This window comes from Entelurus aequoreus, linkage group LG20 (genome assembly GCF_033978785.1).
Source record: "Entelurus aequoreus isolate RoL-2023_Sb linkage group LG20, RoL_Eaeq_v1.1, whole genome shotgun sequence".
Taxonomy (NCBI): Eukaryota; Metazoa; Chordata; class Actinopteri; order Syngnathiformes; family Syngnathidae; genus Entelurus; species Entelurus aequoreus.
Genome location: NC_084750.1, coordinates 40469612 through 40489519, shown reverse-complemented (window position 1 = coordinate 40489519; position 19908 = coordinate 40469612). Strand labels below are relative to the sequence as shown.

Below are 19908 nucleotides of genomic sequence, written 5' to 3'. Positions count from 1 at the left end.
CATATAGATACGTAACATATAGATACGTAACATGTAGATACGTAACATGTAGATACGTAGACATGTAGATACGTAACATGTAGATACATAACATGTAGATCCGTAACATGTAGATACATCACATGTAGATACGTAACATGTAGATACGTAACATGTAGATATGTAACATATAGATACGGAACATATAGATACGTAACATGTAGATACGTATCATATAGATACGTAACATGTAGATACGTAACATGCAGATACGTAACATGTAGATACGTAACATGTAGATACGTAACATGTAGATACGTAACATGTAGATACGTAACATGTCCCGACGTAAAATGTAGATACGTAGACATCTAGATATGTCACATGTAGATAAGTGACATGCAGATACGTAACATGTAGATACGTAACACTTAAATACGTAACATGTAGATACGTAGACACGCACAGCTACTTGGATTGATGCCAAATATTAGCGAAGTTAAGACCGCCCATCTAACATCAACCAATGCAAGTAAAATGACTGAATTTGGTAACAAATTCCTACAATTGGTGTTTTATCTTTAATAAATGTGTTTACCCGCTACATGTCTTGTAGCTACGTAACATGTAGCTACGTAACATGTAGATACGCAACATGTAGATACGTAACATGTAGATACGTAACATGTAGCTACGTAACATGTAAAGACAACTGTTTTTAACATGGCAAACCCCCAAATATCCAATATTTTCTAACGAAAATAGAGTGGCATTTCTGATGGGAAGTAATTGGTCGCCTTAAATGGGTCAATAACCCATAACAATATTGAATTTGATTCATTATTATTTTCTGAGCAATGACAGTTTTAAAAAAAAAAATATATATATATATATATATATATATATATATATATATATATATATATATATATATATATATATATAAATCCCACGAAAATTATTGGGTAACCAAAATGGACCCACACATATGTGTTAAAAATAAAACATATTTTATACTTTTTTTTTTTTTTTACTTTCAACGCTTAAGTCTCCAGATTAACTTCAGATTTAATCCGTCGATTGTAAGTTTGTATTATTTTCATGTGTTTGTTTTTTGCCCTGTTTGTAACAAAACATGTTTTTATTATGGCAAACCACCAAATATGCAATATTCCCCCCCCCAAAAAAAATTTCAAAATAGAATATTTGATTTGAAGTAATTGGAGCCTTAAATCGGTCAATGATTCACAACATTGATTTTGATTCACTATTAATTGTTGAGGAATGACCGCTTTGTTGAATAAGGCCTTCATATCAATACATTTTGATTGATTGATGGACAGGAAATAAGACAAGAACATATTTGTGACAGAAACACCAGCACAGTGTCAGTGCACTGTCGATACAGGTAACGAGTGTGCCATACACTCCTCATTTACCTCCATTTAAGTCAGCTGTTCACGTCCATCCACACACAAAAAGAAAGCCATCATTTTTACCTGGCGTTCCTCGTCCGTCAGGGACCTCGCCTCCTTTCCCCAGCCTGGAAGTCAGGAAACAGGAAAAAGTGGTATGAAGACACACAATCGTGTTTACGACTACATCGATTGTTCCTCTAAAAACATGTGCTAGCAGCATGCTTGTTATTTTTATTTCATCTGCCAATCGTCAACAAGGACGCGAGGCACAAAGACATGTTTTAAAGGGCAGTCGATAACTCGTCACGCCGTCTTTGTCCTGGATCAGACTCATTAGTGGCTAAAATAACACTTTAATTGAAAGCAGGGGTGTGCTAACTTTTTCCACTGAAGGTTAAAAAATATAAAACATGCAGGGGCCATTTTCATATTGTTCATGTTCCAACCCAATATATTATTTAACCTTCAGGGCTTCTCTCAAGTTTGAGGTCTCAGTCATTGTTTATTTATTTAAAAATGTCATGTATTATTATTTTTTTTAATCCAACTTCAGGTCTATTTGTCATGTTGTATGCCCTTTCTTTTTGTTGTTTTGCAATAACACAACAAAAGGCAATATATTCCCCAAAAAGATTTCCAAAGTGGACTATTTGATGTGAAGTAAATGCAGTCTTGAATAGGTCAATAATTTATAACATTGATTTTAATTCATTATTATATTTGAGTAGTGACAGTTAAAAAATAAAATAAAGTAAAATAAATAAAGTTTAAAAAAATAAGTCTTTTTTTCTTCTTCTTTCAATGCTGTTTCTACTTCAAAATACAATTTTATTTTTCTTCTTATGTTATTGTTTATTGTTTTATGGTCCTTTTATATATATATATATATATATTTTTTAATACAGCAAACATAAAATACGCAATATTTAGTTTAGTTTTTAATAAAATATTTGACATAAGGTCACTGTAGCCTTAAATATCTCAATAATTTAAAACAACATTTATTTTGATTCATTATTATTTTTTGAGCAATGACAGTTAGAAAAAAAAATCCCACTAAAATTCTTGGCGATCCAAAATTGTTGTTTCATGTGACATCACACGGACAAAGATAAGACCTTCTGGATGAAAGTTCTGTGGTCAGATGAAACAAAAATGGAGCTGTTCGGCCACAATACCCAGCAATATGTTTGGAGAAGAAAAGGTGAGGCGTTTAATCCCAGGAACACCACACCTACCGTCAAGCATGGTGGTGGTAGTATTATGCTCTGGGCCTGTTTTTCTGCCAATGGAACTGGTGCTTTACAGAGAGTAAATGGGACAATGAAAAAGGAGGATTACCTCCAAATTCTTCAGGACCAGCTAAAATCATCAGCGCAGTTGGGTGTTCCAACAGTACAATGACCCCAAACACACCTCAAAAGTGGTAAAGGAATGGCTAAATCAGGCTAGAATTAAGTTTTTAGAATGGCCTTCCCAAAGTCCTGAACATTATGCCTCGTTTGTAGGTATATTTGAGCTCATTTAATTTCTTGTATTTAATTGATATTTGCATGTCTCATGACACATTATCTGCGTGTAATATTGGCTGCATTTTGATAGTTGTGTGCCATGTTGTTCCAGACCACAGCAAACGTTACCCAGCTTGCAAAGATTGTAATAAATCCATTAGAAGAAGACAGCCTGCCGTTTCCTTTAACTTGGACACACACGTCTATACCTTTGGCCATTCTAAGACAGTCATTACCAGGAGTTATCTCACCCTCTGACAAGTTTTACTAATGTTTTCCAAAGTTGTAAAAATGCGTAGAATAAAAATTGAAATACAACATATCTGTCAACGAAGATTTGCGTCAGCCTTTGATAGTAGGTTAATTTAGCTAATATAGAAACTTACATCATGTGTTGTCTTCATTATAATACTTATATACAACTCTTAAAGTCATTTTGATAGTAGGCTAATATAGCTAATATAGACACTTACGTCATGTGTTGCCTTCATTATAACACTTATATAAGACTTTAAAGTCATTTTGATAGTAGGTTAATATAGCTAATATAGACACTTACATCATGTGTTGCCTTCATTATAACACTTATATAAAACTCTTAAAGTCATTTTGATAGTAGGTTAATATAGCTAATATAGACACTTACATCATGTGTTGCCTTCATTATAACACTTATATAAGACTTTAAAGTCATTTTGATAGTAGGCTAATATAGCTAATATAGACACTTACATCATGTGTTGCCTTCATTATAACACTTATATAAGACTTTAAAGTCATTTTGATAGTAGGCTAATATAGCTAATATAGACACTTACATCGTGTGTTGTCTTCATTATAACACTTATATAAAACTCTTAAAGTCATTTTGATAGTAGGTTAATATAGCTAATATAGACACTTACATCATGTGTTGCCTTCATTATAACACTTATATAAGACTTTAAAGTCATTTTGATAGTAGGCTAATATAGCTAATATAGACACTTACATCATGTGTTGCCTTCATTATAACACTTATATAAAACTTTAAAGTCATTTTGATAGTAGGCTAATATAGCTAATATAGACACTTACATCATGTGTTGCCTTCATTATGACACTTATATAAAACTTTAAAGTCATTTTGATAGTAGGCTAACATAGCTAATATAGACACTTACATCATGTGTTGCCTTCATTATAACACTTATATAAGAATTTAAAGTCATTTTGATAGTAGGCTAATATAGCTAATATAGACACTTACATCATGTGTTGCCTTCATTATGACACTTATATAAAACTTTAAAGTCATTTTGATAGTAGGCTAACATAGCTAATATAGACACTTACATCATGTGTTGCCTTCATTATAACACTTATATAAGAATTTAAAGTCATTTTGATAGTAGGCTAATATAGCTAATATAGACACATCATGTGTTGCCTTCATTATAACACTTATATAAGACTTTAAAGTCATTTTGATAGTAGGCTTATATAGCTAATATAGACACGTCATGTGTTGCCTTCATTATAACACTTATATAATACTTTAAAGTCATTTTGATAGTAGGCTTATATAGCTAATACAGACACATCATGTGTTGCCTTCATTATAACACTTATATAAGACTTTAAAGTCATTTTGATAGTAGGCTAATATAGCTAATATAGACACTTACATCATGTGTTGCCTTCATTATAACACTTATATAAGACTTTAAAGTCATTTTGATAGTAGGCTAATATAGCTAATATAGACACTTACATCATGTGTTGTCTTCATTATAGCATTTATATAAGACTTTTAAAGTCATTTTGATAGTAGGCTAGTATAGACACTTACATAATGTGTTGGCTTCATTATAACACTTATATAAGACTTTAAAGTCATTTTGATAGTAGGCTAATATAGCTAATATAGACACTTACGCCATGTGTTGCCTTCATTATAACACTTATATAAGAATTTAAAGTCATTTTGATAGTAGGCTAATATAGCTAATATAGACACTTACATCATGTGTTGTCTTCATTATAGCATTTATATAAGACTTTTAAAGTCATTTTGATAGTAGGCTAGTATAGACACTTACATAATGTGTTGGCTTCATTATAACACTTAAGTAAGACTTTTAAAGTAATTTTGATAGTAGGCTAATATAGACACTTACATCATGCGTTGGCTTCATTATAACACTTATATAAGACTTTAAAGTCATTTTGATAGTAGGCTAATATAGATAATATAGACACTTACATCATGTGTTGCCTTCATTATAACACTTATATAGGACTTTTAAAGTCATTTTGATAGTAGGCTAATATAGCTAATATAGACACTTACATCATGTGTTGCCTTCATTATAACACTTACATAAGACTTTAAAGTCATTTTGATAGTAGGCTAATATAGCTAATATAGACACTTACATCATGTGTTGCCTTCATTATAACACTTATATAAGACTTTAAAGTCATTTTGATAGTAGGCTAATATAGCTAATATAGACACTTACGCCATGTGTTGCCTTCATTATAACACTTATATAAGAATTTAAAGTCATTTTGATAGTAGGCTAATATAGCTAATATAGACACTTACATCATGTGTTGTCTTCATTATAGCATTTATATAAGACTTTTAAAGTCATTTTGATAGTAGGCTAATATAGCTAATATAGACACTTACATCATGTGTTGTCTTCATTATAACACTTATATAAGACTTTAAAGTCATTTTGATAGTAGGCTAATATAGCTAATTTAGACACATCATGTGTTGCCTTCATTATAACACTTATATAAGAATTTAAAGTCATTTTGATAGTAGGCTAATATAGCTAATATAGACACTTACATCATGTGTTGTCTTCATTATAACACTTTTATAGGACTTTTAAAGTCATTTTGATAGTAGGCTAATATAGACACTTACATCATGTGTTGCCTTCATTATAACACTTACATAAGACTTTAAAGTCATTTTGATAGTAGGCTAATATAGCTAATATAGACACTTACATCATGTGTTGCCTTCATTATAACACTTATATAAGACTTTAAAGTAATTTTGATAGTAGGCTAATATAGCTAATTTAGACACATCATGTGTTGCCTTCATTATAACACTTTTATAAGAATTTAAAGTCATTTTGATAGTAGGCTAATATAGCTAATATAGACACTTACATCATGTGTTGTCTTCATTATAGCATTTATATAAGACTTTTAAAGTCATTTTGATAGTAGGCTAATATAGACACTTACATCATGTGTTGCCTTCATTATGAACGTAATTTTTTGCAGCTCCAGACAGATTTTTTGGGGGTATTTTTGGTCCAATATGGCTCTTTCAACATTTTGGGTTGCCGACTCCTGGATGAAGCAAAAAAAAAAAAACAACAACAACAATCAATTGACCCACTTTAGAAACTGTTCAAACTCAAAGTGTTTTGTTGTTAGGTGAGCGCTCCGTAGTGGAGGTTGTGACCCCAAAAATCAGGAGACAGCTTTTGGGCAATTTACTGTCCAAATGTACAAAACAAAGAAGACGCTCAAAAAAGCTGTGCATCAAAAATGGACAAACAAAACACAATCCGTGATGAAAAATATCAAAGTCCAACATACCGTGTGCATTCCTCCAACATGCCAAGAAACACCAAATGTTTGCAAAGATCCCACAAGCAACCAAGAAGGAAGATTGGTTTAATGAGCCCTCCAACACCAGCTGAGATCGTCAACACAAACAATCCCATGGAGGAGGAAAGTGCTCAAGCAGAGTAAAGCTACTGTGAACTGAATACCAACAAAACAGGAAGTGGAACCAAAATAAGAGCGCAAAACAGGAAGTGAATCCAAAAAACACCAGAATTTGAATTATCAACCAGAATTTACAAATGGAACGTTGAAACAACATGCTTTTTGACAACGTTTAATCAATGTCGGATTCTGACGTTGATTCGACCATTGAATTTGGATCATTTTCCAACCAATATTTTACAACAACGTTTAAACAACATGCTTTTCGACAACGTTTAATCAACGTTGGGTTTTGACGTTGATTCAACCATTACATTTTGGTCATTTTCCAACCAAACACAAATAGAACGTTGAAACAACATGCTTTTTGGCAACGTTTAATCAATGTCGGATTCTGACGTTGATTCGACCATTGAATTTGGATCATTTTCCAACCAATATTTTACAACAACGTTTAAAAAACAAGCTTTTCGATGACGTTTAATCAACGTTGGGTTTTGATGTTGATTCAACCACTGAATTTTGGTCATTTTCCAACCAAACACAAATGGAACGTTGAAACAACATGCTTTTTGGCAACGTTTAATCAATGTCGGATTCTGACGTTGATTGCATTTGATCATTTTCCAACCAATATTTTACAACAACGTTTAAAAAACAAGCTTTTCGATGACGTTTAATCAACGTTGGGTTTTGATGTTGATTCAAGCACTGAATTTTGGTCATTTTCCAATCAAACACAAATGGAACGTTGAAACAACATGCTTTTTGACAACATGTAATCAATGTTGAGTTCTGACGTTGATTCGACCATTGAATTTTGGTCATTTTCCAACCAAACACAAATACAATGTTGAAACAACATGCTTTTTGACAACATTTAATCAATGTTGGGTTCTGACATTGATTCCACCATTGAATTTTGGTCATTTTCCAACCAAACACAAAAATAACGTTGAAACAACATGCTTTTGGACAACGTTTAATCAACGTTGGGTTCTGACATTGATTTGACCATTGAATTTTGGTCATTTTTCAACCAAACACAAATATAACGTTGAAACAACATGCTTTTTGACGACGTTTAATCAATGTTGGGTTCTGACATTGATTCCACCATTGAATTTTGGTCATTTTCCAACCAAACACAAAAATAACGTTGAAACAACATGCTTTTTGACGACGTTTAATCAATGTTGGGTTCTGACATTGATTCCACCATTGAATTTTGGTCATTTTCCAACCAAACACAAAAATAACGTTGAAACAACATGCTTTTGGACGACGTTTAATCAACGTTGGGTTCTGACATTGATTTGACCATTGAATTTTGGTCATTTTTCAACCAAACACAAAAATAACGTTGAAACAACATGCTTTTGGACGACGTTTAATCAACGTTGGGTTCTGACATTGATTTGACCATTGAATTTTGGTCATTTTCCAACCAAACACAAATATAACGTTGAAACAACATGCTTTTGGACAACGTTTAATCAAAGTTGGGTTCTGGCGTTCATTCGACCATTAAATATTGGTCATTTTCTAACCAAACACAAATACAACGTTGAAACAACATGCTTTTTGACAACTTCAATCAATGCTCGGTGTTGACGTTGATTTGACCATTGAATTTTAGTCATTTTCCAACTAAACACAAATACAACTTTTACACGACATGCTTTTTGACGACGTTTAATCAACGTTGGGTTCTGACGTTGATTCGACCATTGAATTGGTCATTTCCCAACCAAACACAAATATAACGTTGAAACAACATGCTTTTGGACAACGTTTAATCAAAGTTGGGTTCTTGCGTTCATTTGACCATTGAATTTTGGTCATTTTCCAACCAAACACAAATACAACGTTGAAATAATATGCTTTTTGATGACGTTTAATCAATGTTAGGTTCTGACATTCAGTTGACCATTGAATTTTGGTTATTTTCCAACCAAACACAAATATAACATTGTAACAACATGCTTTTTGACGACGTTTAACCAACGTCGGGTTCTGACGTTGATTCAACCATTGAATTTGTCATTTTCCAACCAAACACAAATACAACGTTGAAACAACATGGTTTTTGACAAAGTTTAATCAATGTTGGGTTGTGATGTTAATTCGACCATTGAATTTTGGTCATTTTCCAACCAAACACAAATACAACGTTGAAACAACATGCTTTTTGACGACATTTAATCAACGTTGGGTTCTGGCGTTGATTCGACCATTGAATTTGTCAGTTTCCCACCAAACACAAATACAACGTTGAAACAACATGCTTTTTGATGACGTTTAATCAACGTAAGGTTCTGACGTTGATTCAACCATTGAATTTTGGTTATTTTCCAACCAAACACAAATACAACGTTGAAACAACATACTTTTGGACAACGTTTAATCAACGTTGGGTTCTGGCGTCCATTCGACCATTGAATTTTGGTCATTTTCCAACCAAACACAAATACAACGTTGAAACAACATTGCTTTTTGACAACTTTAATCAACGCTCGGTTTTGACGTTGATTTGACCATTGAATTTTGGTCATTTTTACCAACCAAACACAAATATAACGTTGAAACAACATGCTTTTGGACAACGTTTAATCAACGTTGGGTTCTGGCGTTCATTCGACCATTGAATTTTGGTCATTTTCCAACCAAACACAAATACCACGTTGAAACAACATTGCTTTTTGACAACTTTAATCAACGCTCGGTTTTGACGATGATTCAACCATTGAATGTTGTTCATTTTCCAATCAAACACAAATATAACGTTGAAACAACATACTTTTGGAGTTGACCATTGAATTTTGGTTATTTTCCAACCAAACACAAATACAACGTTGAAACAACATGCTTTTGGACAACGTTTAATCAAAGTTGGGTTCTGGCGTTCATTCGACCATTAAATATTGGTCATTTTCCAACCAAACACAAATACAACGTTGAAACAACATGCTTTTGGACAACGTTTAATCAAAGTTGGGTTCTGGCGTTCATTCGACCATTAAATATTGGTCATTTTCTAACCAAAAACAAATACAACGTTGGAACAACATTGCTTTTTGACAACTTTAATCAACGCTCGGTTTTGACGTTGATTTGACCATTGAATTTTGGTCATTTTCCAACCAAACACAAATACAACTTTTACACGACATGCTTTATGACGACTTTTAATCAACGTCGGGTTCTGACGTTGATTCGACCATTTAAGTTTGGTAATTTTCCAACCAAACACAAATACAACGTTGAAACAACATGCTTTTTGACGACGTTTAACCAACGTTGGGTTCTGACGTTGATTCTACCATTGAATTGGTCATTTTCCAATCAAACAAAGTCTATCATTTTTGTCGAAACCCCCCTGCTTTTTGATGTTTAGGATTCAAGGAACACTTTTATATCCAAGATTTGTGGTGCCGATATCGCAGCGGGTTGCTGAAACATGACAAGTGCACTGGCCTGCTGTCCCTTTCTGCAGCTCGGTGTTTTAGCCCGGAGACAGGTCTCGTACGGGCGCTTAACTAAATGGGATCTTTGCTTTGAGAGCCGGCTCGTGGCAAAGACGGCATGCTCCAATAAGCAGCGCAAACACTCAGAGGCAAAGGCCAGCGCCCTTATTCCCAAGTCTGTTTGCGAGCGGGTGTCTGAGAGCACACAAAAGGAGACAGATATGCGGCGGTAATGTTGTGTTCCCGCACAGATATGGAGGCACAACCCCGCGTGGCCTCGCCCGTCCGTAATAACGGGCCGCATAAATGGCAGGTCACGGGATTTATGAACAGGGGGGGCTACGGTTTGTCTGGCATGCGTGCACAACTCCTATTCCAGCTCACTTTTTTAGCCTTGCTTCATAATTTACGCCGGTGGTGCCTTTTAAGAGGCACGTTTGGAAAAGGATGACGGCGAGTGCTCGGTGACAGCTAAAAACAACACAATTAGTCCCTATTAAACAATGGGATAAAAATATGTTGATTTACAGACGAGATCTAAAAAAGGTATGACGCAACAGCAGTCACACTTTTACAACTTCTAAACATGGCGACACAGGGTTGACTGCAGTGATGATGAAATATTCAGAACCTCCTTTGAAAAAGCACTTTTCAAGCCGGATAAAGGGCCTCTTGCTTTCTTTGGCTTTACCATTTGTGATAAAAATACCTTTTTTTACCCCCCCATCCGCCAAGAGTGTCAATGATGGAGAATGGAGGGAAACATTTGTTCATGTTAATTGGTCACTAGTAATTAAACGCACACAGCGGTGTGTTTTAACCGTAGGGCTGTTACTGCGGACCCAGTTGCAATGCAATTTTCCACCACTTGTGGCAGTGATGACAAAACCAAACAAACAGAAGAAGTCTGGTGTTAAAGTCATAAAGATTTTAATTGTTGTTTTTGTAAAAATAGAATAAAATTAATAATATGAATGCGTAACTGCATAACATGGTGTGTCAAATTTTCTGCCTGTACTAACATATTAACATTCAATTACTCATTCTACAAGGTTTATTATGGTTATTGTATTTTTTTAAATAATTCATAAGTTAGTATTTTTTTTTAAAATTAATTAACCAACTAACTAAACTTTGTTTCTATTGTGAGTATATTTAAATTTTATTTTGAGAGTTTATAATAGTTTAGATCAAGGGTGTCTAAACATTGTATATATATATATATATATATATATATATATATATATATATATATATATATATATATATATATATATATATATATATATATATATATATATATATATACAGACATAAATACATATATATTTTTTTAAAAACACAACTTTGTGTTATAGGTGACTAAGTATATTATTATCAATCTTTATTATAAAATGTTCAGCTTTTTCTCATTACATTCTTATTTGTTGCTATTTTTAATTCTTACATTTGTATTGTTGTTATTTTTAGAGGGATATGTTATAACTTGAAAGTACACAACTTTTTACATTTTAGCAGACATGTTAGGTGTGCTGTTTTGGGATAAATTGTACTTCTAAGAGTAGTTTTAATACAACATACTTTTACTTTTACTTGAGTATATTTATAGAGAAGAAACACTACTTTTACTCCGCTACTTTTACTCCGCTACTTTTATCTACATTCAGCTCGCTACTAATTTTTATCGATCTGTTAATGCACGCTTTGTTTGTTTTGGTTTGTCAGACAAACCTTCAAAGTGCCTGCATTTCACCAATCAGATGCAGTCACTGGTGACGTTGGACCAATAGAACAGAGCCAGGCGGTCACATGACCTGACTTAAACAAGTTGAAAAACTTATTGGGGTGTTACCATTTAGTGGTCAATTGTACGGAATATGTACTGTACTGTGCAATCTACTAATACAAGTCTCAATCAATCAATCAAAAGTGTGAAGGAAAAAAGACACTTTTTATTATTTCAACCGTACTTCCCGTCAAAAGCCTAAAGACTGACCGCACAGTTCCTGTCTTCACAATAAAAGTGCCGCTCCATCGCGCCTGCGCTTACAAAATAAGAGTCTCCGAAATCCAGCGCAAACAAGCTAGCAAGCTACGGAGTTTGCCGCCAATGTATTTCTTGTAAAGTGTATAAAAACGAATATGGAAGCTGGACAAATAAGATGCCAAAAAGCAACCACTTTCATGTGGTATTAGACAGAAAGGAGGAACTTTTTTTCTCCTCCATTTGAAAACGTGGACACGATCATCACTGCTGTCTGATTCCTATCAATGCAAGTCATCAGAATCAGGTAATAGACCGACTTATATTCTTGTCTTCATGAAAGAAAGGAATCTATATGTTAAACATGCATGTATATTCATTAAAACAACTTTAACATGTAAACAAAAATAAATATAAATTATATACTGTAAATATATATATATATATATATATATATATATATATATATATATATATATATATATATATATATATATATATATATATATATATATATATATATATATATATATATATAACCCTTCAAAAAGTTTGGGGTCACATTGAATTGTCCTTATTTTTGAAGGAAAAGCACTGTACTTTTCAATGAAGATAACTTTAAACTAGTCTTAACTTTAAAGAAATACACTCTATACATTGCTAATGTGGTAAATGACTATTCTAGCTGCAAATGTCTGGGTTTTGGTGCAATATCTACATAGGTGTATAGAGGCCCATTTCCAGCAACTATCACTCCAGTGTTCTAATGGTACAATGTGTTTGCTCATTGGCTCAGAAGGCTAATTGATGATTAGAAAACCCTTGTGCAATCATGTTCACACATCTGAAAACACTTTAGCTCGTTACAGAAGCTACAAAACTGACCTTCCTTTGAGCAGATTGAGTTTCTGGAGCATCACATTTGTGGGGTCAATTAAACGCTCAAAATGGCCAGAAAAAGAGAACTTTCATCTGAAACTCGACAGTCTATTCTTGTTCTTAGAAATGAAGGCTATTCCACTAAATTGTTTGGGTGACCCCAAACTTTTGAACGGTAGTGTATATATATATATATTAGAGATGCGCGGATAGACAATTATTTCATCCGCAACCGCATCACAAAAGTCGTCATCCACCCGCAATCCACCCGAACTAACATTTTATCAAAACCACAACCGCCCACCACCCACCCGTTGTTATATATCTAATATAGACGACACAAGGCATTAGAGCATACTTGCCAACCCTCCCGGTTTTACCGGGAGACTCCCGGTATTCAGCCGGAGCTGGAGGCCACGCCCCCTCCAGCTCAATGCGGACCTGAGTGGGGACAGCGGCGACAGTCTGTTTTCACGTCCGCTGTAGAATGATCGAGGACGAGTTCTTGGTTTCTTATGTGGGTTTATTGTTAGGCAGTTTCATTAACGTCCTCCCAGCGCGGTAACAACACACAACAACAGCAGTCACGTTTTCGTCTACCGTAAAGCTGTTTGTCTGCCGTAAACTGCAATGTTGTGACACTCTTAAACAGGACAATACTGCCATCTACTGGATAGCCTTCAGAACACTGAAATTCAAGTATTTCCTTTTATTTATATGTATAATAAAATAAATAAATATATATATATATATATATATATATATATATATATATATATATATATATATATATATAGGAAATACTTGAGTTGGTGAATTCTACCTTAAACATATTCCCCTCTTAACCACGCCCCCAACCACGACCCCGTCAGGCAGTGTTGCCCTGTTTGAGACTGTCACAGCATTGCTGTTTACGGCAGACGACCTGCTTTACGATAGGACAAAAACGTGACTGTTGTTGTTGTGTGTTGTTGCCGCACTGGGTAGACGTTCATGAAAACTGCCTAACAATAAACCCACCTAAAGAAACAAAGAACTCGCCCTCGATCATTCACATGGGTAACAACATTTAACTATGTATTTTTTTTCCTGAATTGGTTCAACCGCCACCCGCCCGAATCTATTTAAAATCTATTTTTTTCGTCATACAACCGCCCGACCCGCGGTTTACCCGCGGACTCCGCGGGTGTACCCGCTAACCGCGCATCTCTAATATATATATATATATATATACTGTATATGATATGTGTGTGTATGTTACTCATCAGTTACTCAGTACTTGAGCAGTTTTTTCACAACATGCTTTTTACTTTTACTCTAGTAAATATTTGGGTGACTACTCCTTACTTTTACTTGAGTAATAAACATCTAAAGTAACAGTACTCTTACTTGAGTACAATTTCTGGCTGCTCTACCCCACCTCTGACGTTTACCAAACAATCTGTCACTCCTAATCGCTAAATCCCATGAAATCTTATACGTCTAGTCCCTTACGTGAATGAGCTAAATAATATTATTTGATATTTTACGCTAATGTGTTAATCATTTCACTCATAAGTCGCTCCTGAGTATAAGTCGCACCCCTGGCCAAACTATGAAAAAAACTGCGACTTATAGTCCGAAAAATACGGTATGTGCTCCAATCACTCTATCAGAAAAAAATAAGAGTTGTAGAAATGATTGGAAACTCAAGACAGCCATGACATGATGTTCTTTACAAGTGTATGTCAACTTTACACCACGACTGTAAATGACGGTATTTTAAAGGTAATCATTGAAGTCGGACATTACTGAAGGCCTAGGTGGGAAACGCACGGCCCGCCACTTATGTTTATTCGTTATTTAGAATGCATTAAAAAAGAAAAAGGTGTTCTTGTCTTGCATAGGGATTGTGAATCCCCCTTTACCAGTGCACTTTACGTTAAAGGGGGAATGACACGGGGATGAAGAAGCTCAATTGTTTGGCTAAAAGCCTTTGAGCAGAGCATTTATCTCACTATGTTGCTTTGATTGCATTTGCGTTTCATTACCATCCCCACCATGCACGCTCACTTAATGCCGTAAATATGACTCAGTGCACACGTCCAGGGCGCAGGCTGGCTATGTTATCAGCGTTTCCTCACACCTGCCTCCTGCTGTTAGGCAGCACTTCCTTCGGTGGCGCGTTCGGGTGGAAATGCGACGCGGCTAATGTGTGATTGATTGTCGGAGTAAGAGACGGTCCAACGCCCGCCCCCGGTCTTGCTCTCTCTTGTGTCTGCATGGGCAATGGGGCCGGCCGGAGGCGGGCGCTGCACGGCGGTGCGACGCCGCGAGTGGGAGAATGAGCTCGGGAAAGGATCCGTCTATCACCTGGTGTCGATGGATACTCACGCCGCAGGCGCCTGTGTGACGTATCGGTCTTAATGTGGAGCACACTCCGTTGGATGCAATTGAATCAAATGGCTCACTTATCACATTACCCAGCCCCCACCCTGAACCTCAGACCCAGCAACGCCTAATCATACCCTGCCTTTAAACCCACACCTCCGTGTTCTAAAGCTGCCCTTGAAGGGATAATCTCCCCAACGACCCAGCCTGAATAAACACGGTCGACACACCTATTACTGTAAACTCCGGGCCATAGAGGGCACTGTTTTTTAAGCCCCACCCACCAAATTGTACGTATAATAGCCGCTTCAGACCCTAAGCCGCGGATATATACCATTTTGTACATGTGACTTGTGTCAGAAATTGTTGGCGACAAACCCCAAGATGCAGAGAAGGCAGGATTGATGCAGGAAAACATAATTTAACGTCCAAAATAAATGTAAAACACAAACCAGGAACTAGGAATAGCCAAACTGAAAACCGGAACCAGCAAAGAGAAAAACTGGAAACAGCTAACTGGATATAGCTAAAACAAGAAGCTAGGAGACACCAAACTACAAATAGCTATCAGGAACAGCTTACCGCTACGACAAGTAGTAACGACAGGTAGTGATGACATAGACAAGGCAAATGACTGGAAGGATAGATAGAAAATCAACAATACTATTAAACCGTGGACATGTAAATACACGGTTAATGCTTTCCAGGCTGGCGAAGGTTAACAATGCTGTGCTAACGACGCCATTGAAGCTAACTTAGCAACTTAGCAACCGGACCGCACAGAGCTATGCTAAAAACATTAGCTCTCCACCTACGCCAGCCAGCCCTCATCTGCTCATCAACACCCGTGCTCACCTGCGTTCCAGCGATCGGCGGAAGGACGAAGGACTTCACCCGATGCGTTTGGCGGCCCGGAGACGTAGGAAGTCAAGGTGAGGTCGGCGGCTAGCGCGTCTGCTCTCCAACAAAGTCCTCCTGGTTGTGTTGCTGTAGTCCGCTGCTAATACACCGATCCCACCTACAACTGTCTTCTTTGCAGCCTTCATTGTTCATTAAACAAATTGCAAAAGATGTCCAGAATACTGTGGAATTATGAAATGAAAACAGAGCTTTTTGTATAGGATTCTACGGGGTACCATAACTTCCGTTACTCTGACTTCGTCACGCGCATACGTCATCATACCGCGACGTTTCAGCCGGATATTTCCCGGGAAATTTTAAATGTCACTTTATAAGTTAACCCGGCCGTATTGGCATGTGTTGCAATGTTAAGATTTCATCATTGATATATAAACTATCAGACTGTGTGGTCGGTAGTAGTGGCTTTCAGTAGGCCTTTAAATAGCAGCTGGCTGATTGACACCAGGTGTGGCCAGGTGCCAATCAGCCGCAGCTGAAGGAACAGCGCTCAGGGAGACTAGCAGGAAACTGAACCAAAATAAGAGCGCTTACAGGAAATAAAGACAGAGGGAAAACCAAAACATAACTAAACTGTCAGTGACAAACCTGACAACTTGGTCTGTAAAAATGCAGTAAAACGGCCGATGAGACAAAACAGAAGTCATCGTCATGGACCGACTAGATGCGGAAGCTAGCTCTCCAATCAGCTAAGCAGACCCAATAACTCCACGGTTGAAGTTTCTGGTGAATTTATGAAACTGAAACAATACAAAAAGAATGCCATTGCAAGTTAATAATACAAACCCAGCAGGCACAAGAGGTTGAAACAACGTTGAGAACTGGTTGAATTAGGTCCTGACGTTGAGCAACTCGAACTTAACGTTGCAAAAACTTGCTTTTTGACGACGTTTAATCAATGTTGGGTTCCGGCGTTGATTTGACCATTGCATTTGGGTCATTTCCCAACCAATATTCCAAAACACAAATACAACGTTGAAACAATGTGTAGAAATATGGGGAAATTACTGTGTAGAAATATGGGGAAATAATTACAAAAGTACACTTCATTCATTAACGGTGTTACAAAAAAGATCAGTTAGAATAATACATAATGTTGGATATAGAGAACATACAAACCCTTTATTTATTGAATCAAAAATACTGAAATTCCACGACATAGTGAATTTGCAAACAGCTAAAATTATGCACAAAGCAAACTATAACCTGCTACCCAAGAACATATAACAACAATTCTTCTCAAAAAAAGAGGAGAAATATAATCTTAGAGAAAAACGTAATTTTAAACATTTCTTTGCACGTACAACACTTAAGACCTTCAGTATGTGGAATTAAATGATGGAATGGATTAAGCAAAGCAATCAAACAATGTACTAATATGATACACTTCAAGAAACTCTTCAAACTTAAAGTGTTTACAAAGTACAAAGAAGAAGAACCATGATAAACATTCTCAATTTATTTCATCCATCCATTCACTCATTTTTAAAGTAATCTTACTTATCTCATCATATGAAATATGACTTACTTCACCAATTATTATTATTAAATTCTTACTATTATTTATTTATTTATTTTTATTGTGATTACTTATGGAGTTTATTGTGAATAAATTGTGAACAGGAAGTGAACAAAAAGTTTTGCAACTGTTATGTAAAGAAAAGGGGTAGGATTAAATAAGCTCTGCTTCTTCCTACTCCTTTTCGAACATGTTGAAAAGAGAAACTGGAAATTGTGATGTATCATGTTGTATGCTTGCATGTTCCAAATAAACTCAAACTCAAACAACATGCTTTTTGACGAAATTTAATCAACATTTGGTTCTGACGTTGATTTGACAAATACAAATACAACGTTGAAACAACATGCTTTTTGACAACGTTTAATCAACGTTGGGTTCTGATGTTGATTTGACCATTGAATTTGGGTCATATTCCCAACCAATATTCTACAACACAAATACAACGTTGAAACAACATGCTTTTTGACGACATTTATTCAATGTTGGGTTCTTACGTTGATTTGACCATTGAATTTTGGTCATTTCCAAAAGAATATTCTACAACACAAATACAATGTTGAAACAACATGCTTTTTGATGACGTTTAATCAACATTGGGTTCTTACGTTGAGTCGACCGTTGAATTTTGGTCAATTTCCAACCAAACACAAATACAACGTTAAAACAAGACGCTTTTTGACCACGTTTAATCAACGCCGGGTTCTGACGTTGATTTGACCATTGAAATTTGGTCATTTTCCAACTAAACACAAATACAACATTTACACAACATGCTTTTTGACGACGTTTAATCAACATTTAATCAACGTTGAGTTCTGACGTTGATCCGACCATTGAATTTTGGTAATTTCCCAACCAATATTCTACAACACAACTACAACGTTGAAACAACGTGCTTTTTGACAACAGTTAATCAATGTTAGGTTGTGACGTTGATTTGACAATTGAAATTTGGTCATTTTCCAACCAAACACAAATACAACGTTGACACAACATGCTTTTTGACAACGTTTAATCAACGTTGGGTTCTGACGTTGATTTGACCATTGAATTTGGGTAATTTCCCAACCAATATTCTACAACACAAATACAACGTTGAAACAACAAGCTTTTGACAACATTTACTCAATGTTGGGTTCTTACGTTCATTCGACCATTGAATTTTGGTCATTTTCCAACCAAACACAAATACAACGTTGACACAACATGCTTTTTGACAATGTTTAATCAACATTGGGTTCTGACATTGATTTGACCATTGAAATGTGGTCATTTACCAAAGAATATTCTACAACACAAATACAACGTTGAAACAACATGCTTTTTGACAACGTTTACTCAATGTTTGGTTCTGACGTTGATTTGACATTTTAATTTCGATCATTTTCCAACCAAACACAAATACAACGTTGAAACAACATGCTTTTTGACGACGTTTACTCAATGTTTGGTTCTGACGTTGATTTGACATTTTAATTTCGATCATTTTCAAACCAAACACAAATACAATGTTTACACAATATGCTTTTTGACGACGTTTCATCAACGTTTAATCAAATTTGGGTTCTGACGTTGATATGACCATTGAATTCTGGTAATTTCCCAACCGAATATTCTACAACACATCTACAACGTTGAAACAGATCTGGACAGCCACGGGAAGGGCCTGATCAGGACCCGGAATCTACGAGCAGAGAGGGGGCAAACCTGACACCGCTCCAAGCACCTTTGGTTTGAACTGTTTATGACCCAGTGCAGCTGCTGCATAATGAGACCCCTCCCCTTAGAAGCAGCTGCAGCTGTGTAATCAGGGAACGCCCAAATAAATGGGGAGGCGTGGAACTGTTTCTATCTCTGTTTGATTCCTTGCTGCTTGTCCTGTTTAATAGATAGTTCGGTGTTTGAACCAGAAAAAAACAATCTGAAGTTGTCTTTATTGTTAAGCTATCGTGCCGTGATTGGGAGTAGATTTTTCTCCTCGTGGTCCCCGATCTAAAACGAGTTTGACACCCCTGATATAGACTTCTCATCCCTCCTACTCAGCGATTCCTGATTCTCATCCTGCACGTGGCGAGTTGTGTCCTCCTCCATTCCCACTTGTCCAAAAGTCCCA

At 35.8% G+C, this 19908-nt stretch overlaps 1 long non-coding RNA gene across 1 annotated transcript in view; it reads right to left on the bottom strand.

Moving 5' to 3' along the window:
* Positions 1–6217: 6217 nt before the first annotated feature.
* LOC133636272 (uncharacterized) overlaps positions 6218–19908 on the bottom strand; it is a 280725-nt gene continuing 267034 nt past the window's right edge. The window contains exon 4 of the long non-coding RNA XR_009822204.1: positions 6218–6271. This is a non-coding gene — a long non-coding RNA (uncharacterized LOC133636272). The remainder of the gene's footprint in view (positions 6272–19908) is intronic.